This window comes from Rousettus aegyptiacus, unplaced genomic scaffold (assembly GCF_014176215.1).
Source record: "Rousettus aegyptiacus isolate mRouAeg1 unplaced genomic scaffold, mRouAeg1.p scaffold_m13_p_4, whole genome shotgun sequence".
NCBI classification, from domain to species: domain Eukaryota; kingdom Metazoa; phylum Chordata; class Mammalia; order Chiroptera; family Pteropodidae; genus Rousettus; species Rousettus aegyptiacus.
In genome coordinates this window covers 74,816,469-74,840,477 of record NW_023416307.1, presented here as the reverse complement: position 1 = coordinate 74,840,477, position 24,009 = coordinate 74,816,469, and the positions used below count along the sequence as shown (strand labels likewise).

Below are 24,009 nucleotides of genomic sequence, written 5' to 3'. Positions count from 1 at the left end.
ACATGTTCTCTGATAGAGGTTAACCGCACTCTTTCAGCCAAGGGTATTTTCTCTTAGAGTTCCATCTTTTTAGTTCATATCCACATGCTCAGCTATTATTTCCCGAGTATAGCCCACATTGGCTAAAATGAGAATCCAGTTTCAGCTACATGTTGTGCCAGAACCAAGCCTCACTGAATAAGCCTGAGACACCAATTCAGAGTCCTTGTCCCTAACAATAAGTGCTTCTATTAAGAATCACTTATTGTTAGGGGCAAGGAATGAATTCCTGCTGAAATTCATCCTAGTGACTGGAAATCTGGATACTGCCTGAAAACTCTCGGCCTCTGATATAAGGAAAAGCAAATATTTTTCTGATTAGCCACACTTGTATGAGATTGGAAAGGTGAGAGAGAACCAGAAATTCATTATTACTGTCAGGTATGTGGTCATGGTCAGATATGTGGGCTTTAGTGGATGTGAGATTTTGCAGGGACCTTCAGTATTATCCTATGAATGACTTACCTCAGTTCTAGAGGTAGCTCTGATCACTGTGAGCATCTTTGTGGTTACTACAAACTTTCGAATCTCTGAGAGGTAATGGGAAATTCTGAATGCTAGTGGCCAAATTTCCTGATCTCTGTTCCTCTAGCATGTCTGACAATGGGGTCAGCACCTAATTCCTTGTATTAATTCTCTTTCTTCCTGAAACACTAGAGTAGCCAGATCGTGACTGCTATTGTACCCATCTTTTTCTGTTGCATATTTTATTTAGAACGTTGAATGCCTATTGCCTACACTGAGAAAAACATTGTAACTTCTAAAAAGAAGCTGCCTTGAGGGATATTGTTTGTGGGATGAGAGTTAAGTTCCACTGAACCAGGTACTCTGCTCCACAGAGAAGGGAAATCCAAGAGTCAAATGTAAATTATTTGAGGATTATATTTATTTTCTAAAAGGGGCATGAAAAAATTAGAGAAAAGTTAATTTTGGTAAAGAAATATGTAAACGAAAACTTTTTATATTTTATCCAGAAATCGAAGTCACATTGGTAGGCACTATATAAGTGATATAGCAACCAAAGCTATAATTCAGTGGATCCCAGCCTATCTAATTTAAATCTATTATTGCCCATATTATCATCCTACAGAAAAATTAGAAAACATTTTTTGGTCTTTTTTCCCGCAAAGAACTTTACTGGATTTCTCTATTTGTTATGAAAAGATTCTCTTTTACATTAAATATACTAATAAATTTTTTTTTAGTGACACAGCTATTATTTTCATTTCTGCTCATTTCTGTCTCACTGGAATTTTAGACCAAAAAAAGTCTCCAAAAAAGGAAAATATATAATTCTAAGAACATAACCTTGTCATATCAAGTTTCTTTGAGAAATGTATATATTCATTATATATTGCAGGATATTCATCAAGGTCAGATAATTGAACTTTTCAGAATAGTCTTTTAAAAGTAGTTTAATGCATACAGAGCATTGTTTATTTCCTACTATTTTAATGGGAACTGTTAATAGATTGTAAAAGAATCCTCTGATTGGTCCTAATATGTTCTGAACTCAAATCATGAAAAAGTTGTAGTATATAGGGTTCATTCAGAGGACAGTTGTTTGGAACTTTAACACATTTTCCCAAAGAAATGTGACTTATTTTGTTTATGTAATATTTATATCCTACTTACTCCAGAAAAATATTGAAAGAAGCTTATGAAATTAAATGTAATGTAAACTAAGAAAACTTTAAAATTAAATAGAGGAATAAATATCTCTGGGTAACCCAACATTTCTTTTTTTAAGTGGGACAGGTCAATATAAATAAAAGAAAAGAGAAAATAATATCAGATAAATTCATGTCATAATCTTTGTGATGGAAAAAACCAAACAAACTAAACATGGTCATGTGAACTTGGTCAAGCTTCTGAATCTCAGTATCCACATGTAGGAAATGGATCTAAAGCTTAAGCAACCTGGCCATTGAATGTGATCCATGGCATAACCTTAATAGGAGACTCCTTCTCCCTCAGATCTCCTTTGCATTTCCTCTAAGATCTCTGGCTCAGGAAGAATGAGGGCAATTCTGAAAAGGGCTGCCTGCAGAGCAGCAATCTCAGTACTCCCATTTTTCTGGATCACTGGACCAGGTAGTTGCTCTCTTCTGCTTGCACTGGTGCTGAGCTCCTGTGATGTACTGACCTCTATGCCACTCAGAGAACCTCTGCTTGTGCTGCTGTCAATCTCCTTTGATTTACTCCATTGACACTTAACTAATCTTCTCTTCCAGTAGCCAGGAAATCACCTTTGCTTGTTATTCTCAACTCTAAAGCTCTTGAATCCCTAATGATGCTGACTTCTTCTTAATATTGCACCTTTCTATTTCCCAGAGGACAGAACTTTTGGCAGGCCAGGTTAAGGGATAATCAAGCCTGGTCTGACCTTCACCTGGAATTACTGGTTCCTCCGCATTCTCCACCGTGCTGGTCCTCCTGGATCACGCTTACCCACCCGCCAGCTTTTTTTCTGGAGTCCCAAGGTTTCTCTCCTGCCTCAGACAACTTTGCGGAAACTTCCAGACCTTCAAACAAGATTGGATCCCAATGAGAACACAAGTTAACTTCTCTCCCATGAATCACTGGACGCCAACCAAATGCAGGAATGCAGCCTTTACTTAGATTTCAAGGTCCGCTAAGGAGGCTAATCCTCACAGAGCGCAGAGTAGACCGCAAGGGGGCAGTGTTGCCTAATTTTGCATTCCAGGCTAACACTCAGGCGGAATACAGCCCCAAACCTTTTGTTGAGCTCAATTGTGAAGCCTAAATAAGATAATATAATAGTTGCAATTACTGTTTCTTAAAAGTCTTCTAAGTGCCAAGTATTTTATATATTATGTAATTTAATTCTCATGTGTCCAAGATAACATTTGTGGGTTTCTCTGCCCAATGAGATTTTAAATGGCATTGCTTCAGACACCAGTCATTCTGTGACTCCTTCCTGTATGTTGTGTTGATTTCTGTGTTAAATATTCATGGTTCCCTCCACCTGTGGCCTTCTGAAATTGTCCATGCTGCTTCTATTTGCACAAATCAAATCTAATTTTCCCATAAGTTTCCATAGGACACTGATTCCACAGGATCCACAGGAAGGGGTCAGGTTTTTGTCTTTTTTCCCCTTAAAGACTCTATTCTCCTTCCCCGTCTTCCCCAAAGAATTAGATTCCCCTTTTTCTTTCTCATTACAAATGAATGAATGTGTTTTATTGCTTGAACTTCTCTCTCACCCAAGCTACTTATTCTCAAACATTGGGAAGAGAGAGAAATCTTAAAAGCGAGGTCTCGGTAGAAGAGTTTATATGTGTGAACTTGTTGTCAATAGAATGCTTATAATTTAGGAACTTTGATCATATGCAAAAAAGGCTCTTATACTAATCAGAATTTCATAGAGTTGTTCTCCAGCAGTTACATGTGGAGTGAGTTAATTATGAACCAATGCCTAAAAAAGTTTACCACACGGAGAGAAGATATCAGAAATATCTCAAATGAATATTAATGTTTTGAAATGTCTATGTAATTGAAATAAATTTAAATGTAAAAATAATTTGAAGAATGCTAATGCAATGGCAGAGTCCCCCACAGATAAATATGTCAAAACACTTTAGAATTTCTCTGAGGCTACGGCAGAAACCTGCATTGCAAGCAGGCTGCAAGATATGTAGATTTGACTTCATTTTTGCATTTAAGCCTACTTATTTGGGTTTTCATATTTTCATCGTTAGTCAGAAGATTTTGCTTTGGCCTTGATGATTTTTCTTGGAAAAGGTATCTTTATTTTTATTTTCACTAAGTTTGTAGGAACTGACTTCCCTAAACGTGCAGGTTATGGTTTGGGATTCATAAATAAACTTCCATTTTAAGATGATTAACAATTTAAAAAGTATATTGGTCAGGCAAACTTTGCATGATTCCACTTATATAAAGTACCTAAAATAATCAAACTCATAGAAGCAGAGAGTTGCATGGTGATTGCTCTGGACCAGGGGAGGGGGAAGTGAGGAGGAAGATGGATATAAGATTTTAATTTTCCAAAATGGATAAGTCCTAGAGATCTGCTGTACAGCACTGTGCCCCTAGTTAACACCACTGTTATTGTGTACTTAAAAAAAAAAAATTAAGAGGGTAGCTCTCATGTTAAGTGTTCTTACCACAAAACAAAACAAAACAAAACACAAAAATAATAAAACAAAAAAGGGGCATGAGAAAACTTCTGGAGGTGATATGTATATTTATTATATTGATTGTATTCATGGTTTGTGGGGACATACATATGTACAAGTTCATCAAATTGTGTACATTAAATTTGTACAGTCTTTTCGTATTTATACGTCAATAATCCATTTAAGAAAGAAATCTCTATAGTAAAAAAGAGTTACTAAAAATGTTACTAAAATGTTTTGGTACATCTGATTAAGCAGCTACAAAAGTCATGTGAAAAAGGAGGAGGCATGACTATTTTTATTTCCCAAGACTCAGACACATTAAACGAGTTGACCCAGGTCACTGTGTAATCCTTTACAGTTTATATTTTGCTAGATCATTTCAAAATGATTTCATATACATTATCTCATTTGAGATAGATTTCTACATTCTCTCTAATCAACATATTATCAAGTTCATTCTTTATCATGTGTTTTTCCACTTTTCAAATCTTTTATTCTTAAGACTCAGAATATATGTAGTTTTTTCTAACTTCCAACAGGAAGGGATTTACCCCATTTTGACCTCCAATAGCATGTAATTGTTTCAATTCTATGACCCTTGCCGCATGCTTTTCTTCAGGGCACTATATTCTCTGTTTGATTTATTGATACTTTTTGATGACAAATTTGGGAAATTACGAATCTTTGTATACTTTCAAAGGCTTACTACAATGTTTTTCCCATAGTAGTTATTCAAGAAATCCTTGTTGAAATAAATGAATAAGATAGGTCTCCTTTCTTTCTATTTTTTGTCACTGATCCTGTCCTTTCTGCCCAGAATTTATGCCAGCTAATTGTCAATGTTTTCCCTCTACCACAGTTAAACCCTGTGCAAACTTTATAGTAAAAACAAACAAACAAACAAACAAACAAAACAAAAACAAAAACACACCTAACTAAAAATAAAAACAAAACTAAACTAAACAAAAAACTTCCTCTGGCTTCACTTATATTAATTTCTTCTCTTGGGATTCTCTTTGAAGTTTTCCCAAACTACTCTGGTGTAATTCATCTCTCCCTTCCTCATCCTCTTGCTTTTTGAGTTTGCATCTGAATAGATGCATTTTTGTTTTCTTATTTTTTTAAGGGCTCTTAGAGGGCAAGTCAAAAAATGATATCTGTCTTCTGAGCCGATTGCTCAAACTAAATAAGATGACTGTAGAATACTGTCTTTTTTTGTGTGTTTTAAAATAATCCCCAAGTGCCTAGCACAAGACTAGACAAATAGTAGGACCCCCCCCCCCCAAAAAAAAAATTTGTTTAATTGAATTGATTCACGTAATTTCCTGGTGAGTCTGGTTTCAAGATTATGTGATGCTCTATACATATCTTCCTTTATGTGTTTTTCTATCTTTTAACATTACAAAGCAGTTTCTATTCATCGTTTACAATATTTAACACAACAGTTTATTGACTTTGGTTTTATTTCCTGACCAAATTGGGATGTTTTAGACTATAAATTGAGTTGTAAATCTGATATTATTAGGTTTCCTATTACAAAATTTCATTATCCTCATGTTCTAAATAGGTTGGATATTTCAATATTTCTAACTGGCTTCAGAAAGATCATGAATATATTTAATCTGAGAAATTTACTTAGTAATTCCTAACAAAAATTAAAAAAAATTTATTTTTTTTAATGTTTTAATATTGTCTTAGTATAATAAAGTTTAACATCAAACTTCTTTATGGGAATTAAGCACTCTGATATTGTTAGACATTTATAATGTTTCTATGGTTAGTGGGAAGGCATTAGTGTTTGTGTAATACTCTGCTTAGATTATCCTTCTGAGTTTATGTATTCAGTGCCTTCCTCTATATCTGACACATAGTGGGTTTTCATTAAATGCTGGTGAAATAAGTGTAAGATTTTATAGATAAAAGCTTTCATGTGATGTGGAGCAGATGGATGCCTCACATGCAGGAGGTTTGCTTCACACCAGAGGAACAATAACTTGGATAACTCACTACTTTTATAGAAAGCAGTAAGCAAGCCTGTCCTTTGGGGAAATAGGTTACCTCATTTCTCAAGGTCGCTCAATGTAAATACAGTCCTGATAAAAGGTACTCTATAGTATACTCATGGCCTTTCATTCCTGGCATACCCAGCAAGGCGGGTAGAAGCATGAGAAATACATGAAGGACTGTCTCCTAACACTGACCTTGAAAATGTTACTTTAATCCCATTGCAGCCACACGAGAAGGTGAACAGAAAATTTTGGAGTTGGCAGGGCTTTGTAGCATTTCTGAATTTCCATAGCAATTGCCTCCTCTGTGGAGCTATGCTCATACCAGGAGCATAAATTTAAATTCAGACAAAGTGTGCATATGCTTTGGGGACATTGGGGATTATGGAGGAAGGAGGCAACAGCTTTACCTTTTTGATCGCAGAACATGATTTCTTTGGTATGAAAAGAGGATAAATGAGATTATCTGAGTTTTCAGGGAGAACACTTAGCTGTGCTTTATTTTAATACATTTGCTTTCCAATTATTAAGCATTTGCTCAGCATGCCCTGTGAAGAGTCTTCATGAAAATGAAGAGCCCAAAAGGTCTTCAGTGTGCCTTGTTCTAAAGCTGGCCTCTGTGGTTGTTTGGCAGTTTATCAAAAGCCACATTAATCCTCATAAATAGTGCTTAATTGTCAAAAGGCAGCCCCCTTGTTCTGGCCTTGCAGATTGAGCCATGCTTATTATTTTTCTTGACTTCTTGTACACAGGCTGCATGATTACCAAGTGATCATGTGTAAACAAGAGGCTGTTTTGTGCCGATAAATGGATTCCTACTGTTGCACGAGCCCCTAGGAGTCTGCATTAAAACAAGCTGAGATACAGAACAGAATACAGCCTTTATTTTAACAGCAGGTGCTTATCATTGGTGACATTACCTGATACAGCTGATAATCTAAATCAATGTGACTTTGGAGCAAAATTTGGTTCATAAAGGCTTACAAGGAGATAAACTATGGCTACTAATAGGAATCATGAGCAATGCTTTGAATAGAATAATCTTCTATCCTCCCCCTGAAATAAATGAGACAAGGTAGATTTACCACTCCCATTAATGTTCATAGTAGCTTCAGAAGCAAATCCCTTGTTCCTCCAAAATTGAGGACAGCTGCCCCATCTTGTTACAATTGCTGCAAATTGTGTTAGTCTGAGCTAATTGGTGGAAATTCAGACTATAAGGAATTTGAAATTAATCTTTTTAAAATGGTAGCCAATATAGTTGTTGATGATAGCAGCTACTGGCTAAAAACCAATTCCATTTCTCCTGGGAGTACTGATTCTAGAAGGTTGGTGCTAAGCCTTCACTGTTCTTGGGCCAGGTTATCTGCTTACACCCGATTCTACTTCTGGCACCAGCTTGTCCAGATACACCTGGGTGAACTGGGAACGAAGGCTGTGAGTAAGGCATGCTGGCAACAGATTCACTGTTTTATGATAGAATGCACCTCTGAGACATAAAAATAAATTTAGCTCTTTCTCTACTTTGTAAAGTTGGGCAAGTAGCTTAAGGTCTCTGCATCTCATTTTCATTATTTATAATACCTTTTCTAATATTTCACTCACAGTGTTTAGCTTTAAGATTAAATGAGATAACATAGTTATGAAAATAAGGAATAAAAATTGGGAGCTTGTGAAGGCTCCTACTTAATTTTACTGAGCGACTGTTGCTGTGAAGAAGATGAACACCCAGGACGCTGATGTCTGCTAGGCCCAGCTTGCCTGAGGAAAAAGAAAATTACATAATAAAGGAGAGAAAGATTTAGCATTCCTCTAAAAGGTTCTGAAGGGTTGAGGGAGAGAGCCCAGGCTGGTAGGGGAATGATAAAATGATAAACCCTCAGCTGACAGAGATTTTTGAGGAAGGGGGTAGCTGAAGGAGGTTAGTATAAGATAGGGGTGTGTCTGATATATGGCCCTTCATCTGTCCCTGTGACATCTTCAAAAAATCTATACTCTTCACCAAGACATTTGCATAAGTGGCTACAGCCATCACACGGTGGCTCTTGTAAACCAATGTGTAATAGTTAGGCATGAACAAGTTAGCATCAAGCAATATCCTAATTTGGCAAAGGCATTCTGCTAAATTAATATTTCCATATTGTATATGGAGCAAAACTTAAGAGAAAAACAAATTTAAGAATAGAATCTAAGTACATTTCTAATTTTAAAAAGTAAGGACTAGCTGTTAGTAAATATGTCAAAAATATGAATAAGCGATGAACAGATTTTTAAGCCCGAACATTGTGCCAACCCCACGTATCTGTTAAATAAGAATATGTGGTGCCGCACAGAGGTGTGACCAGGTGACACAAATCATAATGGTCATAGAAATGTGAAAAGCAAAATCAAATAGTCCTAAGCCCTTAAAAAATGAGGTCTGCTATAATATCAAGTTAATTTAGAAATAAGTGTAAATTCAGAGGTAAAGTTACTCAGGACAATGAAAAAGTGATTCAAAAGTGCTAGTATTTTGAAGAATATTTTAAATATTAAAACAACAAGACACAATTATAATGAAATTTTGCAAAGAGTTAATATGTTCTCTTACAGTGTATTATAGTACAATAATAGCCAAAAGGTTAATTGAATTTATTTCAATTTTCTTTAAACCTCAGTTTTAAGAGGTTTATTTTCTTCTTAAAATAGAATTTTTTCAAAGAAACAATTATTGGATCCAAACATAATTTGCACGCACGCGCGTAGGGGGAGCTTGAGGTAGGGATATCACTAATTAAAAATTCAGTTTGTATAAAACTTTTCTGTGAAATATGAGCATTATAGAAATCATTCTCTCATATCTCTTTATTATTATCTTTCTTTCTAGCTGGGTTTTGAGCTGCATTTAGAATCTCTCATGTTATTTAGTATGGTGTAATAAACACAGTAAAAGCCCAATAAATGTTTATGCAATGGCTGGGTAAGCTGGAAAAACACTTTTTTCACCCATATCATCATCTACCTATTGAATTCCTCGTTAGTACCTCAGCAAACAGATGATTGAGTTAATTTGGAGTTAGGATAGAAACAGCCCAGTATCTGAAACAAATTCAGTAGGAAGTCAGTATGAAGGTCATAAGAAAGGAATCCGTTGTTTATTTTATTTTGTACAGCATGGCCTTTTTCTTTCAAAGAAGTGGTTTTGAAAATTACTAAAAATGCCAAAAATAGAATAAACTTCCTGTAAGAGTAGTATCAAAATATTATTCTTTGAGTTGTATAACATTCCATTATCAACTATGTCTCCAGTATATGTTTTGGATTTGAATTTATCCCATGAGATGTTAGGCTTCTTGACAGCACAACCTTAGGTTACTAGTTCCTCAATCAGGAGAGGAGGGATAATAACATCTCTTGGGATTGTAGAAGAAATAAAGTCCTATTGAGACTTGCAGTGAGGCTCTTCTGTGTTCGCAAAGGAAAGACCCCCTGTGACAGTGTCATGGCCACTTTTTGTAAGCTTATGAGTTGAGTGGTTGACCTAGCAACAATCTAAATAGCAAAGCATGTTTTTTCTTAGTGCCCATTTTCCTGCAAACGCATATTTTTTGATTGGACCGCAGTCGAAAGCATAATTAAATGTTATGGAGGCTCTCGGAACTTTAAACCATTCTCTTTTTCCTTTTTAATTTGACAACACAAACAAGTCTGATGTTTCCTTTCGCTGGCTCCAGATGTCCATTGTGAATGTAAATGATGAGCCAGTAGAGCCGATGCTTCCATAGAACCGATATTCAGAGTAAAAATGAATCATTGCACATCCTGCAGGTGCCTCTGCTGAGGGAATCTTTTCACTTTGAGGACATTAACAGATAAAATATACAGCTGGCCAAAGAAAGCCTTTAGGCTATTTCAAAGTTCTATACAAAATAAAATGCTTCATAAAGTTTACTTGAAAGTGGAATTTTATAAAATATGGTTATCTCTGTTTTTTCATTTTTATTCCAATAATTCCAGGCAGTTTTTGAGGCTAAAAATACTATATTTAAGAATCAGATAAACTCCAGTATTTAGAGTTCTGACAGAGAGTAAAACTTTCCATTAGGCAAGTAATTTGGAGGTTGTAATCAAGTTAACAACAACAAAAATGCAATGATTTTTGTATTTTGTCAATAATGGCTGCTTGCAGCTTGATTATTTTGATATTTTCAAGATCCCTTACGGCACACATTTGTGTCAAAGCCTTTCATAGGACACCTAATGAGAACCATTTATGGAGATAGTATTGATGTCTAACTGGGGAGAGAGCTGTTCATAGACTTAGCATTTGAACTAGAATTCACCATCTGACTTTTTCAGTCAAGGTCTGGGAATTGGAAAGAATCTGTTGCTGAGTCCAAATTGTCTACTGAAGTATTTATGACTGCAGAATTTGGAACTAAAAAATGTCTCTCGAGAGTTTTCCCTCTCTTCTTTTCCTCAGAAGCCCCCAGCGATTATACTGCCTATGTCTGCCGTGCTCCCCATGAGATGACTCAGCTGCATTTGTCTTCCCTCAAAGAACCCTGCATTCTGGAAAAATTTTCTTTCTTTCTAACGCCTTGCTAAAACACCAATTCTTTCAGCACAGCTGACCACAGCAAGAGGAAAGCAAACAGATGGAATTAATTCACTCTAAGATGAGAAAGTCTGCTAGCCTCCATGGGGGTATTTGCTTCATAAAAGAATTTGCTTGAGAAGATAAATTTATCTCTAATTTGCAGAACCTAGGAAATGAAGCAAAGAATTTCAGCTATAGGGAAGAGACTTGGATTTTTGTATTCTTTCAGTATTTGGATCATAATAGATCAAAAAAGAGATATTGCCAACTGACCTCATGCTGACCAGAAAAAAAAAAAATAGATTGCACTATTATTAAATGATTAACAAATTTAAGAAAAAAGGCCATAATCAGAGATTGGTCGGTCTCGAAAGCATTGGAAAAAATAGTCACAGAGGTACATTTTGGCAAGGCCTCTCCTCGCATAGTTCAGAGATGAGTGTCTCTTAGAAAACAGAATTTTTGGTAATCTTTATTGGCAGGAAGATGCTATATTAAAACAGATCTAATTTACATTAAACATTTGATTCACCTCTAACTAATTCTTTGTTCTGTTTTCAAGCTTTCTATGCAAATTTCTGGTTATATTTAATTTCTAGGTAATTCTGTCCTTCTTTTGGCCAACATGGGAAGGGAATTATGGAAAATGTAGTTCCAGCTTAGCTAAATTACCATGGTTCAAATACGTTTCACAGAATAATAACACATTGGCATTCTGGTTTTAAATAACATCTTCATAAACTTGTTAATAATAATCTGGCCCAGAGCGATGAATCTACTTTTGATGTCCTCACAAAATAAGGGATCTGGATGAGGCCAGAGCCTGGGGAGAGCTCATCCCACAAAACTAATGAGCAACACCCTTTGGGGCTTTTTATTAGACAGACTGCTTATCCCTGGGGCAGTGCAGAGGCAATCTTTCATCATTTTCCTACTAACTGCCTGGTAATACTTTTTTTTTCTCTTTTTTTAATTTCTAGATCTGGAATGTCTCAGATTCCCACCTCAGAGCTTACCATGGCCAGTAATTTTTCTTCAGTATTCAGAAGACAGAAAGTAAGAATAATAGTTCTTCTGTCTCAACATTATCCTTCTGCTCTAATTATCAAGAGTTCTTTCATTGTTTATCTTTACACTTCTATATTAATCAAAATATTCAAATATTATAGATATTGTTATAGATGTATACCTTGCTAGATATGTCAACCTACATTATCTTACTAGCTTTTCAAAGCATCCTTACAGTCTCATATAAGGAATTTGGTTCTATCTTCTGAGTATCTATTTGGTGCTATTATAATGAAATTTACTTTTAGCTGAAATGTTTAGTGTGATAGGTTAAACTTGATTGTGTTTTCTAGTATATACTACATCCCAGTTAGTGATTCCACAAAGGACATGGGGTCAGGTTGGGGAGGAAAGAGAGTATTGATGAACCAATGTAAAGCCATTGTTACTCTTTGAAAAACCTCTTTTCAAAAAGTAGGTAATTCAGGGAAAATGTGAATAACAATTTATTAAATTAGAAATCTCCAACATTCTTCAGCTTTTATTCTCTAGTGGTTTCTAGTAAGCAATTAAACGTTAACAAAATGCAAGAAAGAAAATACTTGTAAAGCAGCTTACTTTGGAAAGGATGAGTTGTAGCAACGAAGGAGTTATTTTCCAATTCTTTTGGCCCATAATAGTCCAAAAATTCAGAAAGAAAAAAAGAGCAGATGTAAGTTAGAACTAACACTAGAGAGAAGACTGTGGATCTCTCAGGCACTTGGGAGATCTGCAGAGAGAGAAGGTGGACAAAGCCCCAAGGTGGGAGACCGAACAAACACAAGGAGTCAAGGATGGCTTTTGTTCTGAGCTGAGCCTTTGCCTTAGTCAAGAGAAGCTAAAACTCTCTGTTTAACTCAGGAATATCTCTAGGGAGGCTAGAATGGGGACTGTAGGGGGAGTTTGGGGGTAAAATGGAAGTCGGGAATAGGAATGAAAGAAGTACAGCTGTTGATAGGAAACTACTCACAAAGACACAGACTTCTGGTAAAAGGGGTTAGAATGACACAGGGTGACCAAATTCAGTCAGTGACCAAATCTGGTAGGGGTGTTCTCATTTTTTTCCCCATATTTTTGTGTAGCATCGAATGTCTCTTTAAAAATTCCCTCCTATTCCTGCCTAGCTTCAGGTTTCTGGGACTTGGCAGCAAGACAATCAAATCACAGAGAGTAAGATACAAGGGAGAGGAAATAATTGAAAAGCTTACTTGCTTATTAGGTAATAAATTATGTTCTGGGATTGACGCCAGGGTGATTTTGGAAAGACCAATACATATTGACCTCTGAAAAAGATGGATTTATTATTGAACAGTCTTTGTATGAAATCTTAGCTAATGAAGGGGATGTCCAAGTCCCGTGGGTTAGGCAGCTCCTGGGTGCAGTTACATCCAGGTTGGGAGGTTGGATTCTGCCGATATCTGTTTGGCAGAGAAATCGCTGTTTGGAACCTCCTGCTAATCAGAACCTTGTCCAGACCATTTCTCACTATGGTAGATCATCCTCTGCTGAATTGTAATGCAGATTAGGGGAAAAAGCTGCCTGAGTTTAAAAGGTTCTGTCAAATGTAGTGATGGTTGTCTACCTCAGTGAGTGTTTCTAAAACCGAACATGAATTTTAAATCAAATATCGTGCTGCAGTCAGATAAATAACTGTTCAGTTGAATGGCAAATTTGACTCTGTTCTTGGTAGAAAAGCACACAGACCAAGATTATTTACCCTATGTTGTGAATAATAAAGTTTAAATAATAGCTATAAATATTGAATGGAATATTTAATTAGTGTCTATGGTTAGATGAATTAGAAAAACCCCAAGAAAGTGGTTAAATACAGGAAAAGGGGTTATTTATGAATGAGTTAGTCAATACTAATAAATATCTGTAGGGCAATTTAAAATGTGTAATCATTTAATTTTCTGAACCCTATGGCACAGATATTATGATCTCTTCAGTTTAAAAAAGAGGAATTAGACCTATTTCACCAGCTCAGTAGTTCTCAGCTAGGGGCCATTCAGCCCCCAGGGGATATCTGGCAATGTCTGGAGACACATCTAGTTAATGTAACTGGGGGAAGCCTGCTACTGGCATCTGGTGGGTAGAAGTCAGGGACACAACCAAACCTCCCACAATGCATAGGGCAGCCCCCACAACAATGAATAAGCCAGACTGTAATGTCAGCAGAGCTGAGGAGGAGAAACTCTGTACTAAGGTAATGCTATTTCATTGTGGAAGCAGGACAAGAATCCAGGTTCTTTGAACTCCTCACCTGGCCCAAATGTTGTGTTCATTACAATAGGCTCCATTCTCTCCCCATATGACATGCTTTTAGAACAGGAGGAAATATTTGCAGGAAAACATTGTGTTTTTATAATTTTCTGTACCATTTACAGGAGGTCAATCTGGATCCTAGTATTGGAGAAAGTTTGGCCTGCTGATATTTCATAGAACTGAAGACAGTATCACATGAAAGGTGTGACAATATGTGATTTCAGGAACAAAGATGGTGTTAAGTTGTTTTGCAAAACAAAGTGTAATATACTGAGCCTAGGTGGAACATTTATAAAATTGAAGTAAAATATGGGAGGTGGGACAGGTAGGGGTTTGGTTTTGAAAAAAGGAATAACTCGTGAAAAACTATAAGGAGTTCTGTGGAGTAGAAAATGGTGGGTAATGGGAATTATAAGAATGAAATGACTTATGCCTGGTGACACATACTTCATTTTCCCAGTACTAAAACTCTGGTAAATTTACATTTCTCATTGATGTTTGCAGAGTGGAGTTCATATATGGGTGTGACCTACACTTGATTATAAATGTATTAATAACAGTTTTGCCAAGAAAAATAAAGATGATCTCTAATTTTTAATTTTTGGATCACCATCTAGATCTTAAAATATGTCCTAAAGAAATGAAAGATTAGAAGTTAGTAGAAAGGCTGTTATCGATTTTACTTTTTATAAGTGGTGTGACCTCTGAAACTTAATTTTCTCATCTGTAGAATAGCTATCATGATACCAGTTTTATACATTTCACAGATGTTTGATAAATTAGGTAACAATGATTTTTGTCAACTGTAAAATGATTTATAAAGCTATAATAAAATATCATCTTTATGTTAATGACTCTCAAATTCCTATTTCTAGCCCAGGCCAATCTCATAGTCACCAGTTAGCCTTCCTATTGCTAGTGCAGTATGAGTTGGGCTTGCTGTGAAACCTGAGGAGCCGGCACATCCAGTGAAATGCAAAGAGGAGCTGGTGTAGGAATCCAAGGAAATCTGTCTCCTCCATGTCTGGTGGTGGATCCAGGGTTGCTATTGGCCAACAGGGCCTGCTGAAAGGAAAACGAATTAAATGTAATGAGGGAGGACAAGCTGGAGCTATCTGTACCTGCGTTTCTGCCTCCCACTTCATCCAGTCAGAACAATCCTCAGAATAAAGCTACTTCCCTCCTATCCGGATGCCCAGATAGCTGGTGAAACATCATGTCTCTGTGTGTGTCTGGAAGGGTGTTTCTGGAATAGATTAGCATTTGAATTGGCAGACTAAGTAAAGAAGACCACCTTCACCAATGTGGGTGGGCATCATCCCATTTTTTGGGAGTCTGAATAGAAAAAACAAGGCAGAGGGTGGATGAATTTGCTCTTTTTGTTTGAAATGGATCATCTATCTTCTCCAGCCCTTGGACACTGGCACTCCTGATTCTGTAGGTTTTGGACTCAGACTGGGATTTATACCATTGCCCCCTACCTCCATTCTCAGGCCTCTTGTATTCAGAATGAATTACACCACCAGCTTTCCTGATTCTCCAACTTGCAGATGGCAGATCATAGGACTTCTCAGACTCTGTGATCACATGAGTCACTTCCTATAATAAATCTTTTCTTATATATAGCTTTCTCTATATATCCCATTGGTTCTGTTTCTCTGGAGAACTAATACATCTACCTTTCCAATGTCCCACAAATTTGGATTTGAGCCAACTCTAACCAGCATCATACATTAAAGGTGCTGAAAAACAAGGTTCCAGTTTTGACAAGTTATCACAGTACAAAACAATTTCAATATCATATAGTTGATGACTTGTTTAATATGCTTGATATATACTGTGTCATTGAAAGTAAGCACCTTCGGGTAGGGAGTTCTCAGTTCCAAGCTGATAATCATGGCTTCTTTCTTTGATGACCCACCAGTTCCCACCTAGGAGGCTACCCAAAGTCACCTCATTAGAACTAAAGACAACCAAACACTTCGGAAATTTCAAGAAATTTAGGAGCTCCGTGTTAGAAACCAGGACCCAGGCTCAAAGACCAAATATTATGACAAAATATATTCCTAGTGCTCTTATTACTTAGTAAGTTATAAGGGCTTTAGGAGCTCTATGCCAGGAACCAGGGACAGAAATGTGTGTGTGTGTGTGTGTGTGTGTGTGTGTGTGTGTGTGTGATTTTTTTCCTATTATTTTATCATGCCCCAAGTAGATTTCATGTTTGGCTTCTGTCTGGCTCTACCCCTACCCTTTCCCCCTTACCCCAATCACTTCAGGGGGAAAAAAGACATTCAGCACATTCCTATATGCAGAGCTATATAATTCCTATAGTAATATATCTCAGCATTAATTCATTCAGGAGAATGGATCGTAAAATATGGTCTGTGGGCTCCTGCAGGTCACTAAAACACTTTCAGGAGATTTTCAAAGTCAAAACTATCTTACTAATAATGCTGGGACATTATTTATCTTTTTCATTCTCAGTCTCATACTAGTGTACAGTAGAGCTTTCCAGAGGCTACATGATGTGTAATGACATTATTGCTCTGACAGCTGATAGAATTTTTATGTTTTAAAAACTTCTCCTCAGCATTAATTTCTTTGGAGTCTTTGATAATTATTTTAAGAATGTAAGGTGACTCTGGGACCAAAAAGTTGAGAGGCATTGATTTGGGACCACTGCTTCTTAAACTGATTGGGATATCTCATGAGATGAGGTTACTCAAGTCCTTTTGTTTTCATTTCTACTGGTTTCTATTTCCTTATTTCAGAATTCATAGGCTTGAGTCCCACAGGAAAAAAAAGGGAAAATCTTGTTAGAGTATTTTTTTTACCATTCAAAGACTTTTAGATCTAAAATCAAATGAGAGGAAATGGAATTCTTTTTTCGTGCGGCAGAATCAGCCTCTTTCAACATTAATCTTTTGCATCTTTAATCAACTGTAAAATAGAATGAGGAACTAGCTAAATAGGCAATGGATATTTATGTCCACCTTACAGGAAGAGAAGAGGAATCCCAATCCTCCAACCAATTAGGGGCAGAATAATTCTCCTACCTCTAATTAAGAGTTGTGCAAACTCAACAAAGTAGTGAAGGCACCATTGGTTGGATCTGTTAACCTCAGGAAAAATAATGGTGGCCAGGAAACACAACTTAAAATGACCCAATTTTAAGATGCCACTGCAGAATATGTGTGGCACAGCTGACTTTTCCTAAGAGGTCCAGAAAACTGTAGTCTGAATTGTACTCCTGTTAATAGTAAAAAGATAACCAGATACTATGCAGTCATCTAAAAATGCACCTTTAGAGGACCCACAAATTGAATTTCCATGAATTATAGAGTTAATTAAGACTACTGGTTTACATTTTTTTGAATTATTTAGATAACAGGTCTCTATTTTCTTTTAGAATAATGGTGATACTTTGTAGATGAAGAGATAATAATTCATCATTTTAGAAAGTGATTTCTGCATAATAAACACATCATAATTGTGGAATTAGTTAATGCTCAGCTCCAAGAAGTGTACTCATTTTGCATTCCTCCATTTTATCTGCAAGGAACAAGAAAGACCTATTCTTTGCAATTGTATTTTTGAATTAAGTCTTTGGCTAGTTTCTCACCTTTTTTAAAAGAGAAAACTGAAAATACATGGTCATGTTATTGTATAGCTTAAAAGTACGCTTATTAAAAGTGAAGATATGATATGAAATATGAAATGATACCTATTTTCTCTTTCTTTTGTTCTTGGAATATTGACTACAAAGAATTAATGTAATATTTCAAATTTCTTGGCAGATTCTCATTATCAGTTTTCATAAAATCTGCTTTTTGTTTTGTTTTTTTATTGTTGTTGCTTCCCTCTTCATCCCTTATTTTTCCTCTCTTTTAAAAATTTTATTTTATTAGTTTGAAGTATACAATACATTGATTCGACATCGATATAATTTATAAAACGATCCTCCTAATTACTCTTTTTCTCCTCCGACTATCCACCTAGCTATTACATTACTGCTAACTGCATACCCTATGCTGTGCTTCTCATCCCCGTGACTATCTATGAACTACTAATTTGTACTTCTTTAACCCTTCATCCCATTCTTCCAGCCTCCCAATAACCCTCCCCTCTGGCCGTGATTCTCTTTTCCATTTCCCTCCTTTCGGAGTCACCCATTCCAATAAGTCCGAGCTGGGTATATACAAATCTTTGAATTATGAATAGTGTTGTTTCATGTGGGAGGTGTTTTTAATTTACCTTGACAGTATTATGTTTTAGAGCTCATTTATATCTTTCTCTTTTTACTCAATACTGTGTTTTAAGAAATCTACCCATGTTTCAATAAAACTTGTTTATGATTTCTAACTGCTGCAAAGTGTCCATAGAATACATCTGTCTCATCCTTGTTATTTGTTGCCTTAATGATTGATAAGCACTAAACCCATACCTCATTGATTTTTTTTTTTTTTGTCCTTTAGTCCAGAATTTAAATTACAGGGATTTTTGTCTGTTTTATTTACTGTTTTATTTCCAGCACTCAGAAGAGTACCTGACACATAGTAGAGTTTTGAGAAATTTTTGTTGAATCAATGAATTAACTTATTTGCATTTGTTTAATACATGTAATATACAGATAAGTTAAAACTACTTAAGTCTTAACTTCTGTAGAAAATTCTACCCTGACTTCCTAACCTAGGTTAGGTTTTCTTATGTACCCACTATATCCTGGGATTTTCTATGGAAACATCAAACATAGTTGCAATTCTAATTGTCCCACATTCTTGATTTGCTTACTTCTTGCTATCTTGTTGCAGAAAAATCAGACCGGCGAGAAACCAAGCATCATTTGGAGAATTGGAAAACTCTGGTTTATTATGCCAGCAGTCCCAGAGGAGCTAGCGCTCTGAAGATCTGACCCTGAGCTCAGGGATAACCTTATTTTTATGGCACTTAACAAACAAAAGGGATACATCTGTTATCTAGACAAAACAAGCAAAGGGGAGGGGAAGTATTCAGTTGATCTGGAGGTCACCCTGTCCTTCGGACTATGTGGCAAGCATGTCTGCAGAAGCAGAACAAAGCTGATTTTCAAGGTTAGCCATCTGAGTGGAAAATTCCTCTTCAGTCTAACACAGGTGCTTCGCTATGCATTTACTTTATCATTGGGCAATCCCTGCCACAGGTTTTCTCTGGCATGTGATTCTTGGAGTTGGGAGACAGTGGTAGAAAATAATGGTGGTTTTGGGAGTGAGAGAATTCTAAAATCTCCATCAGCATTAGCCAGAACTTGGGCAAATAAATAATTAGTCACTATGTAAATGCAACCTTAATGTAAGTTCTTCAGTCCTTTTCTCATTATCTTTTTTTCCACCGAACCATTTTTCTAAATCAGTTCTGTATAGAAATTCTGGTACAGCCTCTGACTGGAATGTTGACATTCTAATTCCCAAATTTCATCAATGAAGCATAGTATCATGCTTTTTCCTATCCTTTAAACTTCAGTTTTGAGGCTGCTTTATCCTGTGAAGGATGTTTGGACAGAAGGAATGTGGGTGTAAGAAAGAGGGGGAGAGATCGGGAGAAAGAAGTGAATATACTGTTTGCAAGAAAGATCTTAGTGATACTTTCAAATATTAAAATTATTAAAACACTAAGAAGGGTGTATTTGAAAAGAATTACCATTTTAATTATTCTCAGTGTCCTTGCTTGCTGCAGAAAAATCTATGGATTTATGCAGTGGAAGAACCTGGCTCAATTTGTGGCCAGAACCTAATCAATGCAGTAAAGTACTCAACAAGGCTGAATGTAATCTTTGCTTCTCCTACTAAACTGTAATTTATTAAATATAAACTCAATATCCATATTGCTAAGTATCACCCACTAGTGCAGGGTTAATTATATAACTTCAAAACATGCTAGCAGTCTTCATAGATAAATTAGTAGCTGGCATAAAATCTAATAACAGAAGAAATATGCTCATGGGCTGACAATTTCTGGTAGTCAGGAGTACATGAAAAATGTAGTTTAAACATTTATTCTCTAGTTTAAACACTAATTGGTTAGTAGTTTGATCACAGACATTGATATTGTTGATCTCATTAACTTTACTGTATCTTGACATGTTAAAAATGCAGAGGAAAAGTAAGTGCATAAAATAGGAATCAGACTGGAAATGTTCTGTTGTCTTGAAAGCTCAATTAGGAATGAAATGTCAGTTTTGTAGTGTGAGCCTTTTAAGAAGTAGTTTTTCAGCAATCTGACATTCATTTTCAAGTAGAAATCTGTAGCATCTGACAGTAATTTTTCACTTGGTTATCTTTTAAATGTTATTAGGTCTGTGTTCTCTCTCTCTCTCTCTCTCCCTCCTCCTCCCTCTACCCCCTCCCCCTCTGTCTCTCTATTTCTTGCTGTAGTTGAGGGACCAGGTAAAAATGTACTCTAAGCTGTTTAGAAAGTGTGAGTGTGTATGCGGGTGCCTATTAAGATTATGTCTTATTTAAAATTTTAATGGCATTTTCTCATTTCTTCTCTTCCTTTCTTTCTGGGCTATTTTGAGGTCAACATTTAAGACCTTTCTTTTTCTTTTTTGAATTGCATTTTATGTTTATTTTTTAATGGAAATTAAAGAAAGGAAAAGGTCAATTCTTTGTGATCTCAGAAAAATTCAAAGTTCTCAGGATATGGAAAGTCAGAAAGATTTTTCTGAGAGCAGAGTTGCTATGGACAAGTAGAATCTGTTCCTTGGGTAATAGCTCTGGGAGGCAACTAACTGCTGGCCTGAGCCAATCTGCCTCACAGATCTTCTCCTTCCCTACCCCAGAGAATCCCTCCAGCTCTTCTCCTCCTTGCCATTCCTGTCCTCAGCCACACACACCCCCCAACTCAAAAACATTTGTTATCTTCTAACATTCACCCCACTTCAAACCTCCGTGGTTATGACAAAGGTCACGCTCTTACCTTTATGACAACTACTCCTCCTGCTGCGCTTAAAGTTCTTTTAAACTTGCTTTTACTTGTAAAAAAATGTTAAACAATGGCTACTTTTCCTTAATCCGATAACTAAGAGAGAAAATGTATTATTTATGAGTTATGCTCCTTAGGGAAATACATTTATTTCCTAAACTTCCATTTTTCATCGCAAATATGGAGATGATAATTTTAAATTTAAGATCAATTTCGGACCAGATATTCAAGTAACAGGGACTTCAAGAAATCATGACTCAGTGAAAATTCTGATTTAGGTCCTTACATATATTTTCAGACTCAAAATTTTAGAAATTTTTAAAGGAAAGATAATTTAAACATTGTATAGCCTAGTGGTTTTCAAAATTTGGGAAGGAAACTAGGAACAAATCCTGTTTTTGAATAAATTTCTTCCAGAAAGTGAAAGCAGAACTGCCTTGACAAAGACTGGTGCCCAAGGTCTACTCCCTTTGTTCCCCTTTGTAGAACACAGAGCTTTATGAAACATCATTTTAAAGGCAGTTAGTGTGTCCAGATTCATTTCTATTTTGATTCTTAAACAAATATTTCCTTTTGTCTAACATTCCATTGCCACATTTTGTAGTTCTCTTTGAAGGAACTGAGAATTGGTCTTCCTTGAATGGGAGGGCTAGTTTTTGCAGGCTCCTGCCAAAGCTGCTTACACTGCACCTTCTTTTTTCCCTGCATTTGTAAGCTCTCAGCAAGGCCAACCAAGATATTCACTGGTAGCTCTTGAATTTGTCCTTCCCTGTTCATTTTTTTTCAGCTATTGTCAGTAATTTAACTAGACTTTCTGTTTCTGGCCTCTCCCCAGTTTAAATGTTTCAGTCTCAGGGACAGACTAAATTTATCACAAGTAAGTAGTAAATTTAAAGTCCTGAATTTCCTTAACAACAAATAAAACTGTCACGCACCGGCCATGAAACAAAGGAGAATTTCATGGATGAGGCTTTGCGCTGCTACCTCACATTCTGGTAAGATGTTATTCCTTCAGCAAATTTCATCATAGAGGGGTGTTTAGTTTTCTGAACTTCTTAGAAAAGACATGGACTAGGTGAGAAAAACAGTGATCATAGAAGCATGAATTCTGTTATGAACTGAAATGTATCTCCTTCAAATTTATGTATTAAAGCCCTAATCCCTAGTACACCTCCGATTCTGACTGTCTTTTGAGATAGGGCTTTTAAATAAATAATTAAGGTTAAATTAGGTCATATGAGTGGGCCTTGGCCTAGTCCAATATGGCTGATGTTCTTATAAGAGGGAAAGATAACAGGGATGCATTTGAATAGAGAAAAGGCTGTGCGAGGATAAGACAAGAAGGTGCCATCTGCAAGCCAAGGAGAGAGGAGGCCTCAGGGGAAAGCAAATCTGTTGACACCTTGATGTGAAACTTCCAACCTGCAGAACTGTGAGAAATAAATTTTTGTTGTGTAAGCCATTCAGTCTGTGATATGGTGGTCCTAGCAAACTAACACAGAATCTGAATGAAGGTTATATTTTTTTGTTACTGTAAAAAAATTTCTTTAATTTTTAAAAGGTCATATATAATTTTAAATTTTGATTCAGAAAATAACTAAATGTTCATGTTAAAGAGTGACCATTCAGCATTTATCATGCCTATCCCCTGCTTAATATCTATCAAGTAGGGATGACAAAAACCTTGATATTTCTCCATGCACCCTTTTCCCCACTCATCATAAACACTGTTACTCAAAAAATTTGCTCTTTCCAAGGGAGCCCAAAATCCTTTTAAAAAAATTCAAGAATAAATTAAACATTTTAAACATAGGCATGCTCTCTTTATATCCCTAGTTAAGACATCAGAGCAATTCCTCAGAAGGATGCTAACTCCAGAGTCTATTCTTGGTTCACAAAATGTTAACACTCACATTGAACTTTGGGCTTAACAGTACAAATTTTAATTTTTGTTAGCGTACAGGTTATAAATATTTGGAAGAATTTCCATACTGCTTTTTTGAAACCTTTAATTTTGTCTGGTTCTCAAGTTCTTCCCCACTTATTCATTTTTCCTTTAATCTATAATAACATATAGTTATGGAAAATTTAGCTGTTCTTGTCTCATTTTGGTCTCCAGAATCTTAATTTTTCTTGCATCCCTGGAGCAAGTCAGAATGCATATGTCACTATACATTTACTCATTTTTGCCATCAGTGTCTGAATATATATAGATATAGACATAGATATAGATAGATAGATAATAGTATAAATTCTTTGACTATGAAAATACATAATTTTGTTTCCTTCTTATTTTTCAATTCCTTTTGAGTATGGTTTCAATGGACTTACCCTCACAATACTGCACTATTGCAGAAAAGTATATGACCAGAGTTAGCGCGTAAAACATTCTAGGATAATCTGAATGTGTGTTGAATGCAGTTGATTCATTGTCATAACATATGACATATGGTAAGCACTGCCCACAAAATGGAAACTCAGTATCTAAAGGGATTCTGTCATTTTTGGAAACAAAAAAAATGGTTGTTAAACTGTCACAAGGTTAATGATTACTTTTTAATAATTTTGATAAATAGCATATACTTCACCACTGTTGTAAAAACATATAATAAAATTTAAAGCACATTACAATTGCCTTGTTTTGGAACAAAAATTCTTCAAGATAATTTAGCTGATATTCCCTCATGTTTAAAATACATCCAATGCTTAGCCAACTGATGAATTGATCTAATTTTATCAGTAAAATTAAATTTTATCTTTTATCTAGGTAGGTGTTTTAAAGATTTCTATGTGAAAACCTCAGCTAATGAGTATTCTACATAATAGTTTGTTTTATTAGGTGATTATTTTCAAGCTAATTCTTGTTTGGAGAGTCACATATTATTTCTTTTCTTAGAGAAAACAATTATGTTTAAAATATTTGAGAAAGATATGTGAGAACACCAAGTAG

At 35.8% G+C, this 24,009-nt stretch overlaps 1 long non-coding RNA gene across 1 annotated transcript in view; it reads left to right on the top strand.

The window, feature by feature from the left end:
• Window positions 1–24,009, top strand: part of LOC118601642 — a 121,462-nt gene that overhangs the window by 48,381 nt on the left and 49,072 nt on the right. Inside the window, exon 2 of the long non-coding RNA XR_004950431.1 lies at window positions 11,768–11,843. This is a non-coding gene — a long non-coding RNA (uncharacterized LOC118601642). The remainder of the gene's footprint in view (window positions 1–11,767; window positions 11,844–24,009) is intronic.